The 13,386-nt window shown below is 37.4% G+C and overlaps 1 pseudogene; it reads left to right on the top strand.

Moving 5' to 3' along the window:
* The first annotated feature begins 278 nt into the window (after positions 1–278).
* LOC122070566 lies at positions 279–12,835 on the top strand (annotated as a pseudogene).
* Positions 12,836–13,386: the final 551 nt, after the last annotated feature.

Raw genomic sequence — 13,386 nt, 5'->3', positions numbered from 1 at the left:
CCATCATCTGTAGGAAAGGGATACTCGAAAGCAATGCATTTTCAGGACCTAAGCAGTAGTGCATAAAGGTGAGAAGCTGAGGGAAAGATTCATGGATTGTTTGTGACTTGTCCAACAAAGATGTGGAGTCATGTAGCTGAACTCAAGTTGGGATGGGATCAAGCTTTGTTCGATTGAGTTTGTTGTAATTTCTCATGGCATGGTAATCATGCCTCAAATCAACAGCAGCATTTAGAAACCTTAACCAAAACTATTTTCTTAGATTATTGGTAATCAGGATGTCTAAATGTTAGTTCTTCAACATGATCTCTAGTTTTATCCCTTTCGTCACATGAAAATGTTAGTTCTTCAACATGATCTCTAGTCTTGTCCCTTTCATCCCATGAATTGAGGTTTATCATTTAGCAATGTCTACCTTGTAAGTACCTATATATTATTCAAACTACTTCAAGCCTCAGGACCCATTTATACTATTCCACCTATCTCTTTCATCTGGCTAGTATATGCTTATCTTCGAATGTGCTATGTCAGGGAATTGAGGATCAACTATATGCTTATCTCTTCCTTGGATGATTTATTCTATTCTAATGTTTATTACTGATTTTATTTTTTAGTGGCACGTGGCATTTTTATTATAATTTGGTTTTGGGATAATCCATTACCCAGTGTTAGAACATATTGGATATTGATATGTATTTGAAGCACTTAATTGTTTCCCACAGGTTGGAGATGTGTTAAAGTGATTGATGCCTCTAGGAAGTATGTTATGCCAGGTGAAATTTCAAATTTTTGGTACACAAGGAATTAGGAGTATTGGATGTTTTCAAATTCTCAACTCTTTAATAAATTATGGTATAGATAGAGCATTTACCTTATAACCCAAGGGGGTAGCGCAGTTGGTGAGCAACGAACTTGGTATGAGCCGTGGACGTCCTGAGTTCAACTCTCATTAGGCACACCTTGGGCCACTCACATGGGGGTGTTTAGTGTTCTTCACTGCTTTCAGCGAAAGTTGAATGGTTCTCATTCAACCCCGGTATGACCCGGTCCATGCGGCTGTGAGGTCAGTATGGACCAGGGGGATTAGTCAGGACAAAGTCCTGGATACCCGTCGTTAGCGAAAAAAAAGAGCATTTACGTTATCTTATTGAAAAAGGTCATTTCGGAAAATGTTTCAGAGTTGTCAAATTTGGATATGTGTTCTGGAGTCATGCTCATGGTTATAATTTAAAGATCTTTGCAAATTATTTTCTTATGCTCGGCGTCATCTTCATTGTCATTATTGTTATTACTTTGTTTATTATTATATTGATAATGTTGTTGGTATTGGGATTAATATTCATATTTGTATTCGTAGTATTATTGTTGGAATTTTTGTTTTTGGTTCATAGCATGTATGATGTTTAGAAGCAGTTACACTAGCACCCATGCAACATACATCCTTGGTTTAGAAGGGCTTGTAGTTTTGACCATTGACAAAATCTGCTGGGCCAGGGGACATCAGTTCAGTCAAACCAAATTATGCTCGTTAGACCTCATCTTGAACAGTTATTATGATCTTTTGATCTGGTTTTATTGAACAAGTACATAAATTGATTAGGTTTACCATTTGTTCTGTTTTTTTCTGTCTTTCTAAAGGGGAATACCCAGTGCACAAGGCTCTAGCCACTGTGGGGGTCTGAGCGGGTTATAATGTATGCAGCCTTACCTCCGCGTCCTGGAGATGCTGTTTCCCGACTCGAACCTGTGACCACTAGGTCACAATGGAGCAACCTTGTCGTTGTGCTAAGGTCCATCCACTTGGTAATTTCTTTCTCCTGGTGGATATGTTAACATTACATGTTGAGTCCCAAGACTTGCACATTTTCTTAGTCAAAGTGAAGGCTGGGAAGATAACTTTTCAGTTCTTTTGCAAACTTGAATTTTATTTTTCAAAATTTACTTGCTTCTTATCTTTAGTTGACTACTTATTTACATTCTCAGAATCAACAGTTGATCATGTAAAGAGAATAATTTAACAATGATTGATTATGACAATTAAAACTTTCTCTTCTAATGTAACAGGAGGAATTGATCCTCACACACACCTGGAGTCAGACAATGGTGTTATTGAGACCGCTGATGACTTTTTCAGTGGTCAGGTTTGTGCATTAGCGGGAGGAACTACAATGCACATCAACTTTGTCATACCAGTTAATGGGAGTTTATCTGCTGGTTTTGAAGCCGCTGCAGAAAAAGCTAAAAATTCTTGCATGGATTATGGTTTTCATATGAACATCAGGAAATGGGATGAGTCTGTTGAAAAAGATATGGAAATTATGGTCAAGGAAAAAGGTTAGCATGTTGCTCAGCATGAATTGGTTACAATCAGATATCATGTTATGTTGATAACTGTTTATGGCATTCTGATCATAGGTATCAACTCTTTCAAGTTTTTCCTTGCCTACAAAGGCGTGGTATGGTCAATGACGAAGTTTTATTGAAAGGCTTGAAGAAATGCAAGTCTCTTGGTGCCTTGCCTATGGTTCATGCAGAAAATGGTGATGCTATTGTTGAAGGATAGCAAATGATGATTGATCTTGGAATAACTGGTCCAGAAGGACATGCACTTTCTAGGCCCCCTGTGGTAACAAGATTATGTTCTTTTATCAACTTCTCGTAGTTTTTATTGCTTTTGTTTGAATTATCTAATCTAAAAGCTTAAGCTTTTTAAGTAGAGAGGCCCAACTTGTATATGAGGCCATTCAAGGTGCTAGAGTTTTCCATTGTGTTATTATCCTCAACACTTCCCCACACATGTTGCCTCTCTTTTGGGTGGGTGTACATGTGGCATGTGTGGCCCCTGTTTTGGGTGACTCTGCACAAATGTTTAATTAACATAATGGGCTTGATGGCTTCGATACCATGTTGAAGTATTGATGCGGATCCGGGTTCTCAAAATCAGGGATTGGATCACTTAGGGCCCACAAAAATGACAAAATATTTCAATTTGATGGTTGAGGGGCAATCTTGTAATTTCAGAAATAGCTCAAAGTTAGAAGGGAGGAAAATAAATAATGGGGACAAACTGAAATAGAAATTGAAAAGAGAGGGGTGTTTAAGAATTACACAAGAGAAGGGGGAGTAATAAAATATAACCTTACAAAACAAGGGCTTAATAACCAGAAGTTAAATGCATAAAACAATAAACAAAAACCTTTCTTCAACCTCCCGATAGAACACCTAACGGCAAACCAGTGTAGACCTTCAAAGGAGAGACCTCCTTCACCACAGGGTTGTTGAACCTGCAAGCTTAGGACAAGGATCGAACCTTCAAGCCCTATTGGATGCATGTGACAACCAGCAGTAATAGACTTCCCAGCAAGAACTAATTTGTTCTGCAACTCAATCCAGCGCAGGCACAGAACCAGATCTGAAGTTCTAGATCTTCCACTAGAAGTCAAGGATTGTCTCGAAGTTGTGCAAGGTGGATCGTTTCTATGAGAGGGATGGGCCCTTAAAACCTCAGACTGGTCAGAAGTGTATTAGGAGAGATCAATGGCCCAAAACTGGGGCTGGAAGTACCGCCCAGAACAGGATATAACAAGAAAAACCCAGAAAATAAAGAAAAAAAAGAGGATGAGGAAGAAAAAATAAAGTGAGAGATCAAAAGAGAGAAGAAGAAGATAAGAGAAAAACCAGAAGAGGGGAGAAAATCAGAAAAGGAGGAAAAGAGGGTCGGCAGCCATTGTTCAACTAAAACCTAAATTCTCAAATTCATTCCAAAAATCTGTCTTGTTACTAGTGTATTACAACTGAAAATAAAAATTCAATCTAGATAAAATTACTACCAACTAATTCTAGCTTTAAAAGGGGAAAACAAATAAAAGATATTCTAAATCCATCGACAAACTGCATCAAGTATCGAACCCAAAAGCTTAAGCTTTTAGGGGGAGAGGACCAACTGGTATATAAGGGCATCCAAGGTCCCAGAGTTTTCCAATGTGGAGTTATTTTCAATGGATTTGTCCTTCAAACAAAACAATATTTGATCTGGATCTCGTTTTCAGATTCTTAACAATTGTTGGGTGCATGATAAAAATTTCCCAATATGTTTGGAAGTGTGGATAGTTTTTTTGAGTCTAGTTAAAGATAAATTTTCTAGTCTCTAGAAGAAACTACTGAAGTTGGTGCTTTACTTGCCGCAACACCTCTATTTTTGTTTAATTTTTCGTCAAACTTAAATAGAACCATCAAGATGGCTAATGCTGTGGTCAGTTATATGTAGAATAAAATTAAAAGAGAGCAAACAACGGTCAGTAGAGCTGTCAATGGGCCAGTTTCACCTAATGGACTGGTGGGTGAGCTCATGTTGAGCCATGCTTAGGCTTGTGCCTTAGTCCCATGGCCAGGCCTGGGCATCAAGTGTTAGGATTGTTTAGCTAGGTATCGCTTTCTAATCAAGAGATCTTGAACTAAACAGTATATTATAACATTATTGTAATCAATAGGAGAAATATATCAATATGTGGCTACCAGCCCATAGTCCATACCCAGCCCTTTGATAGAGATCTTAAGCTGGAAAGTACTTGCTGGACACCAGTGTATGTTGAAATCGTAATCAAATCAGTTTCATATTTAAGAGTGTCTCTAATTAGTACCATCTACTGCGGATACTGTCAATACCACCAATAGAATGTATACAAGGAATGGGTAGAATCTCTGAGGCTCAGGCAGCAAGCATGCTGTAGTTCCCACATTTTATTCTTCTTTTCTTCTGTCTGGTGGTGAGAAGGCCTGAGAAAGACCCTTGTTCATTTCTTTAAGGCTGGTCCGGGTAGAATGAGAGTCTTAACTTTGATCAGTTGAAAGACATGGATAATCCACAGGAATGTACATATGTTCTGGTTGGATCATACAGAGTAGTTCCTTTATAACATGAAGATTTGAGTACATATTTGGTGTCTCACACTTTTTCCTTTTTCTACTCTTTTCTGATGAGGCCTCAGGAAGACCCTTGTCTACTTCTTTCAGATGAGTAATGTCATGGGAGGTGAGAGTCGCAACTTCGATCTGTTAAACATAAGGATAATCTGCTGGAATGTGCATATATTCAGTGTGCATATATTCAGGCCAGATAGTATGGTGGTTCTTTTCTAATATAAGAGGTATGATAGTACATAATTCCTTTCTAATATAAAAGCTAAGCACAATTTTGAAGAGCAATATTGTGCACAGGAATACAACCACCATTGGTTGAAGTACCCATGAAAACTTAAAAGAAATAATGACTGTTAATGGAAAAAAGAAGGTTTGAAAGGTAAAAGAAAAACTAGAGTTTAGGCGTATTGTGCTGAATGTACAAGGGTTTTGCTGGTCTAGAGTGTCTTTGTAGAATTAGTCTTTGTATCAATGCCAGTTTACATTTCAGTATATGTTACTGCTCTTTCAGCTGGAAGGAGAGGCAACTGCTAGAGCCATTCGTTTTGCAGCTTTTGTGAATACACCCCCTTTATGTCGTTGATGTGATGAGTATTGATGCAATTGAAGAGATAGCCAAAGCTCGACGAGCAGGTTTAAAAAATTTTCAGTATCTTTTCTTGCTCTTGAATTTATTTGATGGCCTTGGTAGTTTTACTAGATGTCACCGGTTTATTGAACCATTTTTTTCTAAATTTATTTTGAGTTGGATGCTTAAATGTAAAATTTCTAGCTACCTGATGCATGGTGGTCTATTTTTTTAACTATGATTCATTGCATATGACTTCATAGGCTCTATCCACAACTATAAGCTATAGGGATCTTATTGTTCCCAATAAAGAACATGTTACGAGAAGAGGGACTGTGGAGAGTTGATATAGATGGTGTAGTGAATTTACAGATAAATCAAGTATAATAATGGATGGACTGACTGAAGCTTCTGTTGGAGCTAATTCTCAATCTAAAATTTAAAAGAAAAAAAATCCATATGGCATAGATAACTGCCCATTAAGGAAACCATTTTTCTGATGCTGGTTGAGTCTTGCTTCCTTTTTAGAAAGAAAAGCAAAGATAAAAATGATCAGAGGATTGGAGGTTGGACAGATGGATAGCAACACCATTCTCTTTTCTATTATACCAATATACTTTTTACTTGGCTCTCTCTCACATATACATTCATTCATCTACTTATATCCATTCCTGCATCTATATAAAGAGGAAGAAATGCTTGTTATTGATAAATATTCACTCCATGTACATCTGTTTTTGTAAGTTAAGTTGATTGTTAATATTTTAATTCTGTGGCTGCAAAACAATGTCCAATGCTGTTGCAGTATACTAATGGTGGGTTTAAACAGTTTAATTTAACGATTATTCCAAACTACAGGTTAAAGGGTTAATGGAGGGCCAATAGCTGCTGGATTGGCCCTTGATGATTCGGGGATCTTTGACCCTGACTTCACCACTGCTGCAAAGCAAGTACCTTATGCTTTTCAGTTCCTTACCTTTTTCGTATTTAATTTTAAAAATCTATTCCAACCATCCTGTGTTGTTGGCTTTTTCAGGTATGTCATGAGTCCTCCAATAAGGAAATCAGGACATGATAAAGCTCTTAAAGCTGCCCTATCAATGGGAGTTTTGCAGGTCTCTTTTTCATCTTTGAACTTGACAGTTCTCCCCACCCCCTCTCTGCAGATGCCACATGAAATAGAAAAGTTTAGGAAAGAGAGAATGTGAGCTTGTAAGCTCTACATGTCCATTACACAAAGCAGTTTCTTGAAATTCTTACTTTTTTTCTAACAGCTAAGAAATTGACTTTTTTTTTTTTAAACCGAGTAAAGTTTTTATTATTATTATTAACAACAACCAAAATGACAAGCCCTACAAAGGATGGTGAAACCATATACAAACAGGAGGGCAAGCCCTACAAAAGTCAAAATATCCATGGGGGGTGAGGGGGGAGAATGGAGATGGGAAGACCCTAGGATACAACGAGGATGTTCCTTGTAGTGTCTCAAACTAAGATCCCTAACTCATAACGTCGGTCCTGACAATGATTTATGCTTTCCATCTTGTACTAAAGTAATGGACCATGACCTAAAGTGAATATCTACTGCGGGAGGGTTTTCAATACTCCCTTGCTGGACTGCTAAGATCGCAGGAACAGAACTAGGAAAGAAGAAAGAACAAGGAGAAAGGAAGATTGGAGAAGAGTGGAGATAGAGAGGTCGCAGGGAAGAAGAAGAAGGGGGGGTTGTCTCGCTGGACAAGGAGGGAATAAGAGAGAGAAGGGAAAAAGAAGAGATTCTCCAAGAAGAAGGAAGGGGGGGGGGGAAGACAGCCATGCAGGCCTTTGACAACTTAATTCATTCTTCAAATTCATCAACTAATCCCATAACTTGGGTTACATGCTTTATTTATAATAATCTAAAATTAAAGCTTCCTAATTAAAATAAAATCTCCTAAATCTAGACCAATAGAAATTGAAACAAAGGACTCAAATTGAAAACTTGTTACCTATCTAGAAACTACCTAAAATAAGAGATTGCAAGTAAAAAAAAATCTTAAAATTTGTTACTTATCTAGAACTACCTAAAATAAAAGATTACAAATAAAATGAAATCCTAGAATATTCTAAGGACTCAAATTGGAAATTTCTACTTGCCTAATAGCTACCCCAAAATAACCCAAAATAAAAAATTACATATCTTTGCCAAATAAAATAAATATTCTAAATATGCTATTGATCAACTACCAAACTTGGGTTTGGTTTTGGTTCGGGATCTTGAAAGGGTTTAGGTCGATCCATCGGAGCACTGCTGTATCAACTTCCTTGTTGTTTAGAAAAACTCGTCGATGAGTTTTATAGGAGTGAATCAACACCACTCTATCAGCATCTTCGATCAATGGCTCCAATGGGGTAAAGATCCAACGCACCTCGTGATCAACGGTCACGATCTTCTGATGATCGTCAACAAATGATATGACTTTGATAGGAATCGGATGGTGGGGCTTCACAAATGAGATCGAGCCATCGAATAGTTCTTCAGATCCTTCATCGGATCGTCCAGTTCATCTTCAACATCAGCAACAAAACTTGTAATGGCATCTAGATGGGGGCACAGTTCTCGAGGTGTCGTCACAATGTTATGAGTAACATGACCTTGCTGTCCGTCGGGGTTCCGAATACGTGACTCTAGGGCATCAAGTCTTGTGTTAATGTCCTGGAGGGTAATATCTTGTGCTTCCCTTTCTATCCTATATGCTTCTCTTTCTTCTTGGAAAGCTCTAACCATCTTCAACATCTCTTCATTCTGTTGAAGTAACCGAGTCCACAGTTCAGGTGAGGGGGTGTCGTAAGCAACCATTGGAGTAAACAAATTTACAGGAAATTTGCTCTGATACCAGATAATGCGGGAGGGTTTTCAATACTCCCTTGCTGGACTGCTAAGATCGTAGGAATAGAACCAGAAAAGAAGAAAGAACAAAGAGAAAGGAAGATTGGAGAAGAGGGGAGATAGAGAGGTCGCAGAGAAGAAGAAGAAGAAGAAGGGGGGTTTGTCTCGCTGGACAAAGAGGGAATAAGAGAGAGAAGGGGAAAAGAAGAGATTCTCCAAGAAGAAGGAAGGAGGGGGGGGAAGAAGACAGCCACGCAGGCCTTTCACAACTTAATTCATTCTTCAAATTCATCAACTAATCCCATAACTTGGGTTACATGTTTTATTTATAATAATCTAAAATTAAAGCGTCCTAATTAAAATAAAATCTCCTAAATCTATACCAATATAAATAGAAACAAAGGACTCAAATTGGAAACTTGTTACCTATCTAGAAACTACCTAAAATAAGATATTGCAAATAAAATGAAATCCTAAAATTTGTTACTTATCTAGAACTACCTAAAATAAAAGATTACAAATAAAATGAAATCCTAGAATATTCTAAGGACTCAAATTGGAAATTTCTACTTGCCTAATAGCTACCCCAAAATAAAAAATTACATATCTTTGCCAAATAAAATAAATATTCTAAATATGCTACTGATCAACTACCAAACTTGGGTCTAGATCTTGGTCTGGGATCTTGAAAGGGTTTGGGTCGATCCATCGGTGTGCTGCTGCATCAATATCTTCCTTTTGCACTGATGTTGTTTGATAGAATATGTAAGCATCATTATATGATACCAAACTTCAATTTGATGGGTGCCGCAGGCAAGATCCATTCTGTAGCTTGATCCAACTTGCTGAACCCAATCACTCTTTCTATAACATTCTTTGGAGCACAAAGCAAAAGACGCCCTGAAGAGTGTTATTAGGTTTTGGGTCAACATGAAAAACAGATCAATTGCACTGAATGCAAATTATTGACCTGGTCCAGGTTTCCGGTTGGATATTCCCATACCCAGTCAAGATCCTCACTGGTTGTTTCTTGGCATGAGCTGTACCTCAACCAGATCTGCCTGGCCTAATTGTTCTACTTCCAAGTCTCTTTTTGGCAAATACCATATCTGCCTTGAATCCTAGCTTTGTATTTCTGGTCTCCACTATTCACCCTAATTACTGTGCCTTTTGGTTGGATGTCTTTCATTTCTACCTCATGGCCCTCATCTTTCTTATATTTCTTTTGTTGTCTTCCAATTTTTATTCTATTTTGAAACTTTTCAGCTTGTAGGAACTGATCATTGTACATTCAATTCCACACAAAAAGCCCTTGGTATTGATGACTTCAGAAATATTCCAAATGGTGTCAACGGTAATCAAATGGGCTGATTTACTTTGAATGTCCTTTGTTACTCATTGGGACATACTCTGCACTCTAATGTTTATTTGATACATATTTGTGGCAATCCTTGAGATTCACAGGTATTGAAGAAAGGATGCATTTGGTCTGGGACACTATGGTGGTAAGTTGCCATGTATTAAGTAATTAGTTTCAAGTAAATCAAGTCGCTGGAATTTTTTCTTCTTTTTTTTTTTGGGGGGGGGGGTGTCCTCTGTTCTGTCTTCTTCTTATGACATCTTTTGTTGCAGGAGTCTGGCTTAATATCTCCTTCTGATTATGTCAGAATTACAAGCACTCAATGGTATTTTCTGGCTCTCTGTATATAAGACACTATATTGGTAGTTACTGAAAGAAGTAGGTTATATCTGGTAAAATGATAATATAGTGTAAATGAAAAATGAAAATGGTTAGGCTTCACTATTGGTATACACAGCTGCACAATCAATCTTCCATGAAAATCAGGTTGAGCAGATGATTCTGATACTCCGATAGATACCTTCTGGAAATCAGGTCCCCCACCCTCCACCCTCCACCCTCCACCCTCTCACTGGCAAAGAAAAAAATTATTGATGATCAGTAGTCAGTATTACAATCATCCAAAGAACTATTTCTGGGTCAAGGTGGACCCCAAACATGGCCATTGCTCACCTTCTCATCTACCAGATGGAGGATGAAGGGATAAAAGATATGGACCATCTGACACCTGGAGTTCTAAGCTGTCTCATGCTCAATTACTTACCTCCTACCATTTTATCTTCAACCTTTTTGGGAAATGTGAAGACAATTCCTTGCATTGTAAATGACTTTGTAGTTTCTTACTCCATAGAGTCCTTTTCACAAGAAGTTGATTTTTATTCATGATTGATCCCATGAAGCACTTGCTGTTGTTTTTCTTTTCATCTTTCTCTCTCTCTCTCTCCCCCAAAGTATAACCTCTGAAAAATTTGGCAGTGCTCGGATTTTTAATATATATCCAAGAAAGGGAGCAGTACTTGCTGGATCTGATGCTGATATAATTATTCTCAATCCCAATGAAAGCTTTGAAATAAGTGCAGCCACTCATCACACATGCTCAGACACCAATGCCTTAGAAGGAAAGAGGGGGAAGGTAATTTTATCATAAAAAATGATTTTATATATTGGCAGTGAATTAATTGTCTGGTCAGCATTACGATTTTGGAAACAGTTAAATCATATGTTCAGCTACTAACAGTTAACTGCTCATCATGCTTTGCTCTATTCCATCTAAGCTTAGATAGCCGTCTCTTGAATGGATCATATTAATTTCATCTACAACAGTTATTGTCTTATATACCTGATCTCTATCCGCTTAAGGTTTTTATAGAACTTGGCTAAATGCCTAAATTCAGGAAACAGCCTCTCCATAAAAAGTGGGGGTAAGGCTGTGTAAATTTGCCCCTCCACATACCCTGCAGTAGTGGGAACCTCGTGTACTGGGTACGCCCTTAACACCTGAATGCCTAAATTATAGTCTACTAACAGCATTTGAACAGCTAATTTATGATTTTTATCCATACCATCTAATGGATATTCCTAACTTTGAATGGACCATACCCCAAAATCATAGTGATTGTATGATCCTACACAAAATTACAGTAGTGACTAGAGGTCCGACGAGTTACAAATCCTTGACTGCAACTACTAGTATATACTGTTCAATATCAATCAAATATGTGAATTAAGAGCCTATTTGTCATTCAAAAACCATTGGGTATATCAGTACTTTTCTGTTGGCATGCATATCTGTTGGCCTTTGATGAATAATATGACAGATGCTTTAGCCATTGGAATGAAGCTTATGAAATATATCTAATGTTTTACCACCTATTCTTTCCATCCTTACAAGTCCACTTGCATGTGAATTTCTTCCTTTTTCCTTGATCTTTTTATTTATTATTATTATATTTTTTTTTAAGGGGGGGGGGGTGGTGGTGGGAAGGAAGGTTCAGCTAATACCCTCTCAAAATCTGCTTATTTTCAGGCAGATGTTTAGACCACACCCATCTTACAGTCCAAAATGTAGATCTTGGGAGTGAATTTGTCCTATAATGAATTACTTTTTAAAACAACAAACTAGTTTCATAACAGACAACTGGTATTCTTGTTAGTTACTAGAACACTATTTCCACAAATAATATCAATGTAAGTTCCTGTATGAGTGATTAACTATGACGTATATTTCTGACCTATTTTTTTTTTTATTGGTATGAAACTTTTACAGGAAACTTCGCATCAAATAATATTAATAACTAATCATCCATTTTCTACACTAAGCATGAGAGCTCTAATTTAACCACTTTTTATTTCATCATAGTTCTTTTCACATTACACATGGGGTAGTAATTGCCACAGGCATGATCACCCCAGCTAACTTTGGATATCTACTCAGGTTTATTGCTTACACACAAACATAACCTTCACCTTCCCCTTCCCCCATGCAAGGATGTTTCTGCTTGGAGATGTCTTGCAGGAATAAGCATATTATCAGTACCATAGTTAATTAGCTGTTCCTAGACATATACTTATTATTATTATTATTATTTTTACTTTCTTTCTCTTGAAAGGATAACCATACTAACTACTGTTTGCTTTTAATTATTTGAATTGCTTTCTAAAAATGCAGGGGGAAATAGAAGTGACGATTGCTAGAGGAAAAGTAGTGTGGGAAGGTGGTGAACTCAAGGTTGTACGTGGTTCTGGAAGGTATATCGAAATGCCACCTTACAGTTACCTTTTCAATGGTATGGATAAAGTTGATGCATCATACCTGTCATCTCTGGGTGCTCCTGTTCAGCGTTTCAAAGCCGCAACTTGAGTTCAGCTATTCTGTTCGCTGAAACAGTAATTGAAGAGAAATAATGATGAGAAAAAAATACAAGGTAACATATGATTTTCAGTTACAGCCTTGGGAAAAATGAGATCTTGGGGGCTGTGCATGCTCAAATATATTTCAGTTCACTCATATATGGAAGAGCAATAAGAGGATTCAAACATAATTTTGCTTACATGGAACTTAAATTAACTTTTCAGTTCTGGTTTATATGATATTGATTAGTTTTCTTCTTCCCTTTCACAAACTGGATCTCCGATAACTAAGCACTCACACACACTACAAACACCCACATACACACAATCAAAAAGCCATATCACACATTCACGAATGGCAAGGCATTTTTTGGCTTCCCCGTAGTTGGTATATAGATCCATAGGTGGTTGATTGATATCATTTTTCAATGAACTCCCCTTCTCTAAAAATGCTCCCATTTTGACAAGGAAAATGTAGACTTGCAACTAAGCAGTCTTGACTCTTCAACCTAAACAAAATGTCGTTTCAATAAGTTCAATGTTATCTATTCTAAATCTTATTTCAACTCATGAAGCTAATTTACAACGAGTTGGCCCTCCCAATGTCACACCTTGCCTCCACTTACCTGAAGGCTGGTGACTCGGATACATCACCATGTCCGCAATCCATCCAGGATCTCCGATGCAGTACTTTAAGGTTACAAAATTATGAAATGATTCTAAAATCCACATAAATAATAGTAATTTGTAATATAACACACCTAATGGATCATAATTACAATTATGCCCTTAGGGCTACATCAAATATGTACACAAAGG

This window comes from Macadamia integrifolia, unplaced genomic scaffold (genome assembly GCF_013358625.1).
Source record: "Macadamia integrifolia cultivar HAES 741 unplaced genomic scaffold, SCU_Mint_v3 scaffold946, whole genome shotgun sequence".
NCBI lineage: Eukaryota > Viridiplantae > Streptophyta > Magnoliopsida > Proteales > Proteaceae > Macadamia > Macadamia integrifolia.
Note: the sequence above shows the minus strand (reverse complement) of the source record. Positions and strands in the feature narration are given on the sequence as shown.